We start from the raw sequence: 16,154 nt of genomic DNA, 5'->3' as shown, positions 1-16,154 counted from the left end.
AATCAATGTGAATCAGTTCAACTTGGTAAATTTGAGCATAAAATTGGTGACTCGTTCGCTTGGACTAGTTTAACTCAACCAGTTCAATTAGCATTAAAAGACATCAAAAGAATATTCTTTTGAGAGAGGAAAAATTATATTCGGAATATAAAAGTATTAAACAATGTTATATTATGAATATATTAGATTTTTTAATATGTTCGAGTGAACTAGTGACCCAATAGTCCGACCAGTAACACATGGACCCAATACCTTGACCAAGTGAATGACTGGTACAAGTTTAATGACTTTGCTAAAATGAAAAAAGAGAGTAGATAATACAACAAAAAATTAATATAGTTTTTATGAAAATGAAATAAAAATTTATACAATCCTAATAGTTCCATAATTTTATTTATTATATTTTATCTTGAAAAGGAAAGATTAAGGTAACTATCAAAATAAATAACTTTATATATAAAAAATACAAAATTTAAATATAACATTTTTTATTTATTCTATATCCTTGCAATCCATAATACTATATACACTAAAAATCATCTCGTTCTCATTTTATATTTTCTAAACAAACACAGTTAACAACAATGAGTATTTTTAGTGGTTAGGAAAAGATCGTTATTTAATCCCAATAAAAAATATTCATTTGGAGGGGTAATTAAATTTTAAGATAGGAATTAGTCTATCATTCAAAGAACATTGATATTGTGGCATGGAATAATTGATAGTTTACTTATTGTTACATTATTCAGTTAATAATTTTAATATATTAATATAGTAATTTATATATCACTATTTATTATAACAATTATTTTAAAAAATGGAAACCAAATTTAAGGAAAGAAGATGGAGAAATATAGGGATTGCACGAAAGCGAAGGATTTTAGTGGCGTTTTAGTATGCCAGAACTGACATGGAAAACAAGGCGATACAATAGTAGGTGGAGGGTCATGGGTCAATGATGCAACCCGAGCATGATGTAGGGCGAGACACTGATGCTAACACGACATCGGGTGTTCACTAAAGCATGATAAATTGTCTTTACATATCATTCACCATCCATATTTATTTATTATTGACTTTTAAATATAAGTAATAAAATTGGGCAATGAATGATGTATGTGTATAAATATTTATACTAAAGTGCATAAATATTACCCTTAATTAATAAATATAAATGCAGGTATATCTATACATGAGTTGAATACATGCATGGGTTTTAGTATGATACATGTCCTTTTTTCATTGGACATAATGACAAAATGGGCATGTGATTTGAACCTATACCGCAAGTATAAGAATAAGAGATGCATCAATATTGAAACCATTCCATTCTTCATCGAATAGTGAGTAAAATCATCAATTATATATATCATGGCTATTTTAATGAACAAAATTGTGTTATCATCGTTTATGTTAGCAATAATATTTGTGACATTACAAATGATGGTTGGTGTAGAAGCAATCGACATAGGCATAGTTGCAGATCTAAACGTAACAATCAACAACGCAATATCACAACCACTTACACTTCGTTGCCAAGAGAAGGGCGAAGATGATGGGTATCATACTTTGTCTCCAGGAGCAAGTTACACTTTCAAGGTAGCCATTTTTAGACTTTTGCCTAAAACATTATGGTTTTGTAGTTTTAATTGGACAGGAGCACTTCACTCCTTTGACATTTATGTTCAAAAAAGAGATAAGTGTGGTGAAGATAAGTGCTCATGGAATATAAAAAAAGAAGGACCTTGTAGGGTTGGTGGAGTATGCTATCAGTGGCAGAAGTAACAATACAATACTCTTGGGTAATAAAAAAATGCAACCCTTGCTTATAGTATTCATGTAATAAAATGATATATGTGCTTTCTTACAATATATATACAAGATAGTTCATATATGCTATGAGAATAATTTGGTTGAAATTCTATAATTGTTAACTTTATATTCTTATAGTGTGTAAAAAACTTGAAAGCCATGTATATTACACTCCTATGCTACACATTGTCATGTGCTATGAAGCACGGATTCGTCAAACACCCTCACGTGTCGGTGTTCGACACGTATCCGACATGGATACGCTCGGATTCGCGAATGGTACGTGTCCATAGAGTATTCAAAAATTAAAAAAATAAAATAAAACATATAAATATTAAGACACGTATCCGATTCGTTTTCAATAAAATATAGGATATATAGATTCGTTTTCAATAAAGTATAGGATATATAGATTCGTTTCCAATAAAACAAGATAAGATAGATTCTTTTCCAATAAAACATGATAAGATAAATTCGTTTCAAATAAAACAGGATAAGATAGATCCATTTTCATTAAAATATGATAAGATATATTTGTTATGGAAGATAATGATTTTAGGATAGATTCGTTTTCATTAAAATAGGATAAAATAGATTTGTTATGGATTAAAACGATTTTAAATTTTCATTATAATTTTTACTTTGGATATTTTGATTTACACTTATAATTTTATCATATTTTATGTGTTTTTATTATTTTATACGCATATCTCTGAACATATCGTATCCTATATTTTTTAAAAAATACGTGTCGACGTATCGGATACGTATCATACCCGACTCACGTATCAGTATCTGTGTTTCAAGACTCACGTGAATTAGTAGGAAAAAAGGTTTTCGAGTCAGAAGTTACTTACTAGGACACCCATGTGAGTATTCAATGAATTTTTAAATTTAAGTATATATTTCTATAATATGAAATATCAACATATAATTATTATATGAATAATAAAATTTATGTATGTGTTAGATTTATCATTATATTTCAGTTACTAAAAGTTGTTATAAAATAATAATAAAATAAATAAGATATCATTTTAAAATAATATAAAGGTAGAATATATAAAAATATATAGTTAAAAAATAAATTTATCGATACATGGGTAACAAGGAGTGGTTAACATTATAGATGACAAAACTATTTACAGTCATCTAAATCCAATAAAATTAAATTCATTCAAATTAATCTATTATAGTTAATGAATATAATACAATAAATAACTTTTTAATGAGTGGATTTGAATCCAACGAGTATATCCAATATAATAGATATTCAATCTATCAAAAAAAAAATAAAACATTCAAAAATGATGTTTTTGTTTTTCAATTTCATTCACTATCCAAACTCTCATTTTCTTATAGTACTTCTCACACTCAAATTAATTTTTTACTAAATCGAAATCAATCATTGGATATGTGGATGTACTTAATGTTAGAAGTTTGTTTTTAAGTACATCACATATATAAGTATATGTTAAAATATTTACATTTAGAACCTTAGACGTCACATATTTTTTTAATAAAATAGATATAATAATGTCACAATATTATATAATTGGCACACGAAACTAGATATGATTAAAAAAAATATAATAATGATAAAGTTGGAATAACACATATTATAAAGATATCGTAGAATCAAGTCAGTGATATAAAATATATTCAAGTGGTGAGAACATAAATTACTATTGGCATAGTTGACCATCAAATTTCTTATTGTACTATTCATTGATGCATATGGACCGCCCTATTCGCACATTTAAAATGTACGTGAACCAAAAGGACATGTTGGGTGGGCCCATGGGCATGGCCCAAATTGTCAGTGGTAGTTATTCATGTAATAAATAAGTAAGTACCGTCTGCGGTTGTTAATACATCCAATTATCCAATCACATATAAACTTTGTTACATTTCTCAGTTCATGCACTATTTATTATCATTTTAGTCCTTGTATATTTTTTATTTGAGATTTAGCCCATATACATATATTATGTTTCTGTTTCTCATTAACCACTCCAATCAATATAATAGAAAAAGGAAAAAAATAATATATATATCATTTTGAATATTTGAGGAGTGGGCACACATCATACGACATGAATAGAAATGAATGTAACATATAGTAACACTTATTATAAGAAAAATATTAGAATCAAATTTTATGTTATTTAGATATTTGTCGAGGAAACTATTTAGAAACATAGATAAAATGGGAATTAATCCATTGTTTAGAGAATGGTGAAGCTAGGTTCATGAAAAATCAATAATTTTTTTTTGAATGAACATGTTTTATGGTGGGGTCACATGTGCTGTTAGTGAAATATAAAAACATAGTATATTATTTGGGAAATAATATTTAACAGGCATACAATTTGAATAAGATGTCATAATATATAACAATTCAAATAATTTGAGATTAACCACACATGTTGTCATAGTCATTATTTAAAATAATTAATATTTAAAATAAGGGGAGATTAATATTAAACCTATTAATTATTATGTAAAAGGATAAAATGTGCATAACATGTTATAATTACAAATAACAATTCATCGTAATATTTAAAATAAATCAACATAATTTAAATTTAAATTATGGGTAAGCATATATTTCAATTTTCTTATAAATATTTTCCTTAAAATAAAAATAAAGATTTATTAAATAATCAATACGATTTTTAATAACATATTCTATTTTTAAATAAAATTTGTAAGAAAGTTTTGTACTAAAATGCATAGTTATTCTACTCGATCGATCACCTAACTAGCTCGAGTCATTCTTCCTATCGGTTATGCACCAAATTCAGTATGACTTGGTAAATTTGACAATGAAATTGGTGCCTCGGTTCGTTAGGCTGGTTCGACTCGATCAATTCTAATCGCAATAGAAAACGAACAAAACAATATTATTTTGAGAGAGGAAAAATTTGAATCTTTCAACTTATTTTAACTATTTTTATCATTATTATATTTGTTATTTGTTAGGTTATGATGGAAGAAAATGAATGTTGTTGAATTAAGTTTAAAATTTACTTGTTATTTTTTATTGTGATTAAATTGTAAAGAATGTGGTGATATTTTCAACTTATTTGGAATATTTCGTGTTAGTAAAATCTTCTAAATTTGTTGTTTAATTAGATACTTTTGTAATGATAAGTTTTTATGTTCAGGATAAAATTTTATTAAAATGTGTTTCATTATGCATGTATTAGATATTTTAATATGAGCTAAGTGAACTTGTCTAATTACTGACCAAATAGTGTGATCTGTAATGCATTGACTCAATATATTAATCCAGTCAATAAATGGCCCGAGTTTAATAATGCTGATAAAATAAAAAAGTGAGTAAATAATAATAAAAAATAATATAATTTTTTTTAAAAAGTAAATAAAAATTTATATTATTCTAATAGTTCCATAATTTTAATTATTAAATTTTATCTGGAAAATGAAAGTCTAAGGTAACTATCAAAATAAATAAGTTTACAAATAAATTAACCATATTCGTTTGGAGGGGTTATATCAATTTGTAGATTGGATATTAGTTGAAAGAGCTTGGGCATTATGACAAGTAATAAATAATGGTCACTACTTATTGTTATATCATTCCTTAATTATTTTATATCAAGATTACTATTATAGCTATTAATTTAATATATTTATATTTATATGAATTTAGTTATTTCTATTTATTATAATAATTAGTTTGAAAAATATAAATCAGAAATAAAGGAAAGAAGATGGAGAAATTTTGTTGACTCCATGGAAATGGAGGACTATAATGACGTTAGGGGCAGAGGGGGGCATTGTCACACAAAATTTCATATGAATCATATATGACTGGCCAAGGGGTGCAATCGAGAAAGCGAATGATGAAGGAATAGTGTGTGACATATAACAGATGCATTCATATTATTGACTGTGTATTAATATTTACTTGCAATACATTGACATTACACTCTAAGTAATAAATGTAATTAATGAATGTATTGATATTACACTCTAAGTAAGAAATGTAATTAATATATATATATATATATATATATTTAATACATGCATGAGTACTAAAAAAAGTTTTAACCGTTTTGGAGTTAGGATAACATTCAATGGTCACCCCTTTATCATGACACACGTCGTTTTTTCATTGGACAAAATAACAGATTGTGCCCTTGATATGAATCTATACCACCTATTATAAGAATAAGAAATGCATCAATAGAGAAACCATTCCATTCTTCTTCGAATAGTGAAAAAATCATCAATCATATAAATATCATGGCAATTTTAGTGAGAAAAATTGTGTTATCATCATTTATGTTAGCAACAATATTTGTTATATTGATGGTTGGTGTAGAGTCAATATTTGAAGTATATGAAGCTAAAGTTCTAATGACAAACAAACTTTCAAATATAATAACTATTCATTGCAAAGACAAGAAGCATGATGATGGGTTCAATACATTGCAAACATGTGATGAGAGTGCAAAGTGTCAAGGATTGCATTAGCAACGTTTGCTTATGTTTTGATGAAGACAAGAAATTAGTTAAAGCTTGAAGATGACTCAACAATCAACATGCTGATGGCTCAAGTGGTGACTTATTAGACTTGAGTTATAATTATTTATTATCTTTTTAGAAGTCTAAGATGATTGTCATAGATATTGAGTCTAGGTTAGGTAAACATATGTGTGAGTCTCACAAGACTTAATAAAGTAATTAATCCACTAAAAAGAGACATCATCTAGAAACATATGATAATTAGGTTCATGCATTTATATACATTGATTTTGTACATTAAATGTATTATATTTTGAAAATGAGGTATTGCATGAGCATATATCATATAAGTAATTTACCATTTAGTCATATATTAAAAATACACTGATTAATTGAATTAGTCTAACATAAAAATATTCATTTGGAGGGGTAATTAAATTTTAAGATAGGAATTACTCTGTCATTCATAGAACATGGATATTGTGGCATGGAATATTTGATTATTTACTTATTGTTACATCATTCCTATTATAGTTAATAATTTTAATGTATTAATATATTAATTTAGATATCACTATTTATTATAAAAATTATTTTAAAAAATAGAAACCAAAATTTAAGGTAGAGGGCCAAGTGTCATGGAAAACAAGGCGATACAATAGTAGGTGGAGGGCCAAGTGTCAACAGTAGGAGTAACTAGAGAATAGCGTGTGACAAATTACAGATGTATGATGTGCAGCGAGACACTGATGCCAACACGACATCGGGTGTTCACTAAAGCATGACAAATTGTCTTTGCATATCACCCACCATTCATATTTAATTATAGATGCATGAAGTGCGGCGAGACACTGATGCCAACATGACATCGAGTGTCCACTAAAGCATGACAAAATGTCTGTGTATATCACCCACCATTCATATTTAATTATTATTGATTTTTAAATATAAATATTATAAATTAACAATAAATGATATAATAAATATTTACATTAAAGTGCATAAATATTATCCTTAATTAATAAATGTAGGTATGTCTATAAATGAGTTGAATACATGCATGGGTTTTAGTGTGACACATGTCCCTCTTTCATTGGACATAATGACAAAATGGGCATGTGATTTGAACCTATACCACCATTATAAGAATAAGAGATGCATCAATATTAAAAGCATCAATCATATATATATATATTAAAATGAACAAAATTATGTTATCATCTTTTATGTTAGCAATAATATTTGTGACATTACAAATGATGGTTGGTGTGGAAGCAATGGACATAGGCATAGCTGCAGATCTAAGGATAACAATCAACAACAACATATCACAACCACTTACAATTCGTTGCCAAGAAAAGGGCTATGATGGTGGGTATCATACTATGTCTCCAGGAGCAAGTTACACTTTCAGGATAGCCATTCTTAGATTTTTGCCTAAAGCATCATTATGGTTTTGTAGCTTTCAATGGACAGGAGTATTTCACTCATTTGACATTTATGTTCAACAAAGAGATAAATGTGGTCACGATAGGTGCTCATGGAATATAAAAGAAGAAGGACCATGTAAGGTTGGTGGCCAATGCTATCAGTGGCAGAAATAACAATACAATACTCTTGGGTAATAAAAAAACGCAACCCTTGCTTATAGTATTGATGTAATAAAATGATATATGTACTTTCTTACAATATATATACTACATTGTACAAGATAGTTCATATATGCTATGAGAATAATTTGGTTGAAATTCTATAATTGTTAACTTTATATTCTTATAGTGTGTAAAAAACTTGAAAACGATGTATATTACAACTCCTATGCTACACATCGTCACGTGAATTAGTAAGAAAAAAGTTTTCGAGTCACAAGTTACTTACTAGGACACGCATGTGAGTATCCAAGGAATTTTTAAATTTAAGTATATATTTCTATAATATGAAATATCAACATATAATTATTATATGAATAATAAAATTTATGTATGTGTTAGATTTATCATTATATTTTAGTTACTAAAAGTTATTATAAAATAATAATAAAATAAATAAGATATCATTTTAAAATAATATAAAGATATAATATATAAAAATATATAGTTAAAAAATAAAATTATCCATACATGGGTAATAAGGAGTGATTAATATTATAGGTCACAAAACTATTTACAGTCAATAAAATTAATCAATAAAATTATATTCATTCAAATTAATCAATTAGAGTTAATGAATATAATACAATAAATAAATTTTTAATGAATGGATTTGAATCCAACCAGTATATCCAATATAATAGATATTCAATTTTTCCCAGAAAATAAAACATTCAAAAATAATGTTCTTTGTTTTTTCAATTTCATTCACTATCCAAACTCTCATTTTCTTATAGTACTTCTCACACTCAAATTAAATTTTTACTAAATCGAGATCAATCATTAGACATGCGGATGTACTTAATGTTAGAAGTTTGTTCTTAAGTACATCACATATATAAGTATATGTTAAAATATTTACATTTAGAACCTTAGATGTCACATGTTTTTTAATAAAATAGATATAATAATGTCACAATATTATATAATTGGCACACGAAACTAGATATGATTAAAAATAAAATTAATAATGATAAAGCTAGAATAACACCTATTATAGAAGATATTGTAGAATCAAGTCAGTGATTTAAATTGTATTTAAGTGGTGAAAACATGAATTACTCTTGACATAGTTGACCATCAAATTTCTTATTGTACTATTCATTGATGTATATGGACCGTTGCCCGCATATTTGAAATGTATGTAGACTAAAAGGACATGTTGGGCGGGCCCATGGGTATGACCTAAATTGTCAATGATAATTATTCATCTAATAAATAAGTAAGTACCCTCTTTGGTTGTTAATACATCCAATTATCCAATGACATATAAGCTTGGTTACATTTCTCTCCATGCACTATTTATTATCATTTTAGTCTTGTATTTTTTTTTATTTGAGATTTAGCCCATATACTATGTTTCTATTTCTGATTAACCACTCCAATCATATATATATATATATATATATATTATAATGTCATTTTGAATATTTGAGTAGTGGGCACACAATATACCACATGAGTAGAAATGAATATAATATGGGGAAGTTGTAGTAACACTTATTATAATAAAAATATTAGAATCAAATTTTATGTTATTTAGATATTTGTCCAGGAGACTATTTAGAAACATAGATAAAATGGGAATTAATCCATTGTTTAGAGAATGGTGAAGCTAAGTTCATGAAAAATCATATGTGATATGATTAAAAAAGATTTAAAGAATAATTTTTTTCAATAAACATGTTTTATGGTGGGGTCACATGTGCTATTAGTGAAATATAAAAATATAGTAATATTATTTGGGAAATAATATTTAACAGACATACAATTTGAATAAGATGTCATAATATATAACTATTCAAATAATTTGAGATTAACCACACATGTTGTCATAGTCATTATTTAATAACGGGAAGATTAATATTAAACCTATTAATTATTATGTAAAAGGATAAAAGGACATAATTTCAGTCTATATTCTAAGTAGTTTGGGATGTGTACCGTAGTAAGTGAGTATAAGTTAGGTGAACCTAGTTGCTAGCCTCTTAAGCCATCTTAATTGTCATATCATATCCATGAGACATATCATCTTGTTAATTGTATATTCATGCATTAATCATACATTTTATATGTACATATAAGACATAATATAATTGCTACAACATGTGTATACGTTGTGCATAACATATGAGAAGTTTACCTTTTGAAACATATGCATAAATATTCCAGTTAATCGATTAACATGGTGACTTAATCGATTAACTCAATTGTTTCCCTATTAAATCAATGTATTCTGTTCGAACTGTTTTCTGTGTAATTCTGTTGCATGGTTAATCTATTAACGGGAAGTCTTAATCGATTAACTGGTCTGTTATTTGTTATAACTAAATTCTAGTTTAACCGTTTAACTATTTGCAACAAATATAACTGCTTAAATACCATGCTATAACTTAGAGGCAACGCTCAAAGATCCATAACATTGCATTCTAATGTATAGGGTTGTTTAGATAGCATATTGCATATTGTTTTATTGATTTTACAAGAAAGGTTGCATGTGTGAGAAGAAAGATATTATGCTATTTTGTTTTCTGTGAATTGCTTACTGTTTTGCATAATTCTTTGCTCATTCTTATATTGCTCACATATTCATGCATTAGATAGAGTTTTAGAGAGATTATCTGAATTCTGCTTTTTGATTAACTCACGTAAATCTTGATGGCTTAAGTGATTAGTCTTTGAGTCTTTTTCTTGTTATATTTCAAGCATTATCGTGCTTAGTATACCTTGTTGTTTTAACGTGTTTTTTGTGTAATTCTGATTTAGTATCTTTGTGTGAGATCACTACAGAGATAGAGATTCTTCACCAAGGCTAGGAGGTCTTGATTTGAGGACAAGAATCTTGGCTAGGACTGTTTCGCAAGAAATGTTTTCTCAGGCGAAGGGTGGAGTCAAACCAAGGATTTAGGGGTCCTAGATTTCAAGAAACAAGCGTCCTATGTGCTTGTGATTGAATTGGTGTATATAATCATATTATATCTCAATATTGTGAAGAAGAAAATCTCCCTAGATCAGAAGGGGAGGCCTGAATGTAGTTTGCAGTAGACCACAAACGAAGTAGGATAAAAATCCTTTGTGCACTCTTTTTCTCTCTTAATCTCCTTTAAGTTTTTTTGCTATTATAAATTGAATCTGCTTTTAATATTCTGGATATTTGTTTACTGCCATATGCTTAATAATTGTGCGTAAAAATATATGTATTTCATCTGTTCAATTGTGTGCAAATAACTGTGCAATCTGTCTGTCTAATCATTTTGTTCTGTGCAATAGTTAATCAATTAAAGCTTGTTGTTAATCGATTAACTGAGTTGTTTATAACAGTTAAGTTTTGGTTCAAGAAATGGTGATTGATAATTGTTACACTTATTCAACCTCTTCTAGGTGTTCCTAGGCCACTGATACCTAACATCTATCACATATTAAATTCCACTTTACGTTTTTTCACTATTTTAATAAGAGAAAAAATGTATGTGTTGTAGTGTTTGAGTTCTATATATTATCACTGCATCATCTACTATCCTTTTTTAATCATTATTGTCTCTTCAATAATAATAGTCAAAATAAATAGGGGATGATCTAATGACTGTGTATAAATATTTACATTAACACTACATAAATATTATAATATTTTAGTATTATTTCTCGAAATCAAGAATAATTAATATTTTTCGTGTTTTCCTCGTAAATTAATTAACCTGACTATTTATCATGAAATTTGAAATATTATTACAATTTTCAATAGAAATCATATTGGATATTTTAGTGTCAATGATTACTTTATATTGTAATTCACTTTGGATGATCACCTTATCCTAGAAAAACCCTTTTTATTCCTAATATTGAAAAGATTGATTTTCAACTAAAATTTTGGATTCAAGAGTTGATTACAGGAAGATATTATCATATCGTCAATCCAATATTAAATGATATCCTTGATAATCACATGAAATTAAATATACTCATAAGTTTGTTAAATCAAATAATTATTTATTAAAATACAAATTTATATTTTAATTTTGTGTCTTAAAATAATTTTTCGTGCTCTTACGAATTCCTAATTGCAATAGAGAAATCAATATTATGTAGCTCTTAATTAGAAAATTGTTTAGTGTGTGAGATTGCTTTAGATAGTGATTTAATATATTTTAAGATGATGATGTTATATATTTATGGTAAGGAAGAAGATTTAACTTTGCCCCATATTGTTCTACCCATATTAAAGAGAGAAGATGTTGTTTAAATCTGTATATCGCTTTTCTGCTCAAACATGATAGGAAGTTAAGACTCGGGCAAATACGATTTCCTTTAACCCTAATATTTCACAAGTTTGGTTTTAATTAAAAATATGCATGATATTAACTATTTTATATCTAATGTAAGAAAGCAAAATCAATTTTGGCATACACTGCCTTATCCATATTTGAGAGAGAGAATATACAATTTAAAAACATGTACAACTTTTCTGCTCAAATAAGATAGATAAATAAGACTCGAGACTAATACAATACCAAATGTTATGAAAGAATAATATACTCAATGTTTGTACAAATAACCACAATAACTATTTATCAATAAAAAGATTTTTTTATATTTATGAGTATGAGAATGCAAATAATTAATAAAATTCAAATTGAACACACTAGATAGTACACCTAGTTAAAAATATATTTTTTTATTATTGGGACAATTATGGCAATAATTTTTAAAGGATCATGAGGATTTTTTACCATATGCCACCAATCCTATTTTTAAGTAATAGAAAGAAATTATTACAACTGCTAATTCTTTTTTTATGTTTTGTTCTCTTCTTTACATTGTAAATTCAATTAAGAATGTAACTAAAAACTTTCCATACTTATTTTTTCATTTCACTTATTGGTAATTTCTCCTTCTACCTTACCAATATTAAATAAAAAAGTACTTATTTATTATTCCTTCTATCACATATTAGGAGTCACTTTAGATTTTTTGACTATCTTAATATGAGAAAACAATATATGCATTGTAGTATATGATTTTTACACATTATCATTACACCATCTATTATTCATTTTAATCATCATTATCTCTTAAAAAATAGTAATCTAAATGAATAATGAATGATGTAGTGGCTACTTATAAATATTTATACTAAGATATTACAATCTTTTGTATTATTTCTAACTTCAGGAAAATAAGAATCATTAACATTTTTTGGTGTTTTCCTCTTACATTAATTAACCTAACTATTTATCATGAAATTGGAAATATTATTGATAATTTCAATACACATTATTTTGGATATATTAGTGTCAATGATTATTTATATTGTAATTCACTTTATGATCACCTTAACCTACAAGAATTAACCCATTTTATTCCAAGTATTAAAAAGATTGATCTTTCAACTAAAATTCTGGATTCTGGAGTTCATTACTGATCGAGGAAAAAAATAGCATCTCGTCAACCCATTATTAAACAATACTCTTGATAATTACATGAATTTAAATATATTCATAAGTTTGTTAAATCAAACATTTATTTATTAAAATAAAAATATATTTATTAATTTTGTGTCTGAAAAGAGTTTGGATTGATCATACATATTTTTAGTTGTAATAGATAAATCAATACTATGCATTTCTTAATTAGAAAAATGTTTAGTGTGTGACTTTTAATAGTGAATTAATAAATTTTAAGATGTTGATGTTCTATATTTATGATAAGGAATAACATTTAACTTGCCCTACAATATTGTACCCATATTTGAGAGAGAAGAATTTGTTTAAATTGTATACTGATTTTCTGCTTAAATAGGATAGGAAGATAAGACTTGAGCCGAGTATAACTTCCTTTAATTCTAGAATTTCAAAAGTTTGATTTTAATTATAAAATTCACGACATTTACTATTTGTAACATTTTTCTTGTTTTCCATTTTACCTTATATTATCATACATTAATAAATTTGATTATTTATCTCAAAATTGGAAATATTATTGATAATTTTAATAAACATTATTTTGGATACTTTAGTAAAAACTCATTACTTTATATTGTAACTCACTTTCAATGACTATCTTAATATTTATGCATTATCTTAAATTCACAATTAAAATTGGACTAGAATATGATATATTTAAAATGAAGATAAAAATATTATGAAATTGACATCTTGGATCCGTATAAATACATGAATGTGTTTGAATTGTGTTTTTTTTTAATATATTCGTTTTTAAAAAAAAATTTCATGAGCAATATTTAAGCACACTTTTAAAATTGGTTTTTAAATATTAAGTGTAGCAAGTTCAAAACCTTATTATTAAATATAAAAAAATTAGTAAAAGATAATGGATATAAAATCAAACAATTATAAATTCTTGTAGAGTCTTATCGAATCAAGAGTTATGTTGAATCCCTTCTCTTACAAGGACTTTCCACTATTTTCTTAAGAGTTACAAGTATTCAACACCATATATCAGACAAGTTTTCTTTTGCAAACAAGTATTTGAAGCTCTAACTCTTACAACACTATTCTTTAACCAATAACCGCCAAGTGCAAATGAACATTTAATGCATGTACCAGATCAATTGGATCACATATATTCTTCTTGATATTCGGATAACTTTTCTTCGTTATTAACTTCAATCATAATAGAGTACAAAGTTTCAAGAGTACTAAATTTCTATTACCAATAAACATAGTTTTTAATGTATAAAAGAATAGTCACTAAAAAACATACATTCTCATTAAATTGATACTAATAATTTAAATACATTCAAATGATTAGAGTAGTGAAAACATAAAAACTTGCATGAGGAAAGTAATTGAAGTTTTTGGACACAATGGTCATTGAATATATTTGTCTCTTAGATGCACTTGTTTTGGACATAGGAACACTAGATTATTTAAAGTAGTTTGTTCTATTATAGAATAGAAAGGAAAATACTTAACCATTCTTAATGTTTTTTTCATTTCCTAAACTCATAGACAGTATAAAAAAAATTATAATATTAAAATGATATTATTGTAACTATTTTTTATCATTATTGGAACACAAAATGTTGTTGTTTAATTATATACGTATTTTGTATAAATGTTTACACTAAAAGTGCATAAATATTATCCTTAAGTGATAAACATAATGAATATATATATATATATATATATATACATGAGTTGAATACATGCATGCATGGTTTTAGTGTGACACATGCCTTTTTTTCATTGGACATAAAGACAAATGAACCTACACCACCAATATAAGAATAAGAAATGCATGAAACCATTCCATTCTTCTTCCAAAAGTGAGTAAAATCATCAATCATATATATATATATATATAATGGCTATTTTAATGAACAAAATGGTGTTATCATCATTTATGTTAGGGACAATATTTTTGACATTACAAATGATGGTTGGTGTGGAAGCAATCAACATAGGCGTAGCTAAAGATGTAAGGATAACAATGTTCAACAACATATCACTACCGCTTTCAATTCATTGCCAAGAGAAGGGTCATACTTGTGCCTATTATGATGTGTTTCCAGGAGGGAACTATTCTTTCACGGTAAGCATTATTACATTTATTCCTATATCACTATGGTATTGCAACATTGATTGGAAAGGAGTAAATCACATGTTTAACATTTATGTTCAAAAAAGAGATAAGTGTGGTCGCCATGGCTGTTTTTGGTATATAAAAAAAGAAGGACCATGTAAGGTTGGTGGAGAATGCTATCCGTGGAAGAAGTAACAAAATAATACTCAACCCTTGCTTCTAGTATTCATGTAATAAAATTATATATATGCTTTCTTACAATATATATACTACATTCTATAAGATAGTTCATATATGCTATGAGAATAATAATTTGGTTGAAATTCTACCGACACTGCAATTCATAACTTTAAAATCTAAACCATTTGACATGGACATTTGTGAAGCAAAACAAACAAATTAGCTAGAGGTAATATCGTGAAAAATTAAATGATACCATGGTTAATTTAATGTTACCATATTCTAAGAAAACGTAGCTCTATAGTATAAAATGATCATGGTTAATATTTTGTAATGCTATTAATTGCTACGGTAGTAGAAACTGTTGTTATTGTACTTTGCTACGATATGTTAGTACTTTAGTCACAGTTATAACTGTGGCAAACGGAGTCTTTTATTGTTATGGTTATATTAATGTATCTAATTTGTCTAAAT

Source organism: Lupinus angustifolius, chromosome LG05, assembly GCF_001865875.1.
Source record: "Lupinus angustifolius cultivar Tanjil chromosome LG05, LupAngTanjil_v1.0, whole genome shotgun sequence".
In the NCBI taxonomy this organism is placed as follows: domain Eukaryota; kingdom Viridiplantae; phylum Streptophyta; class Magnoliopsida; order Fabales; family Fabaceae; genus Lupinus; species Lupinus angustifolius.
This window is presented reverse-complemented; position numbering follows the sequence as displayed.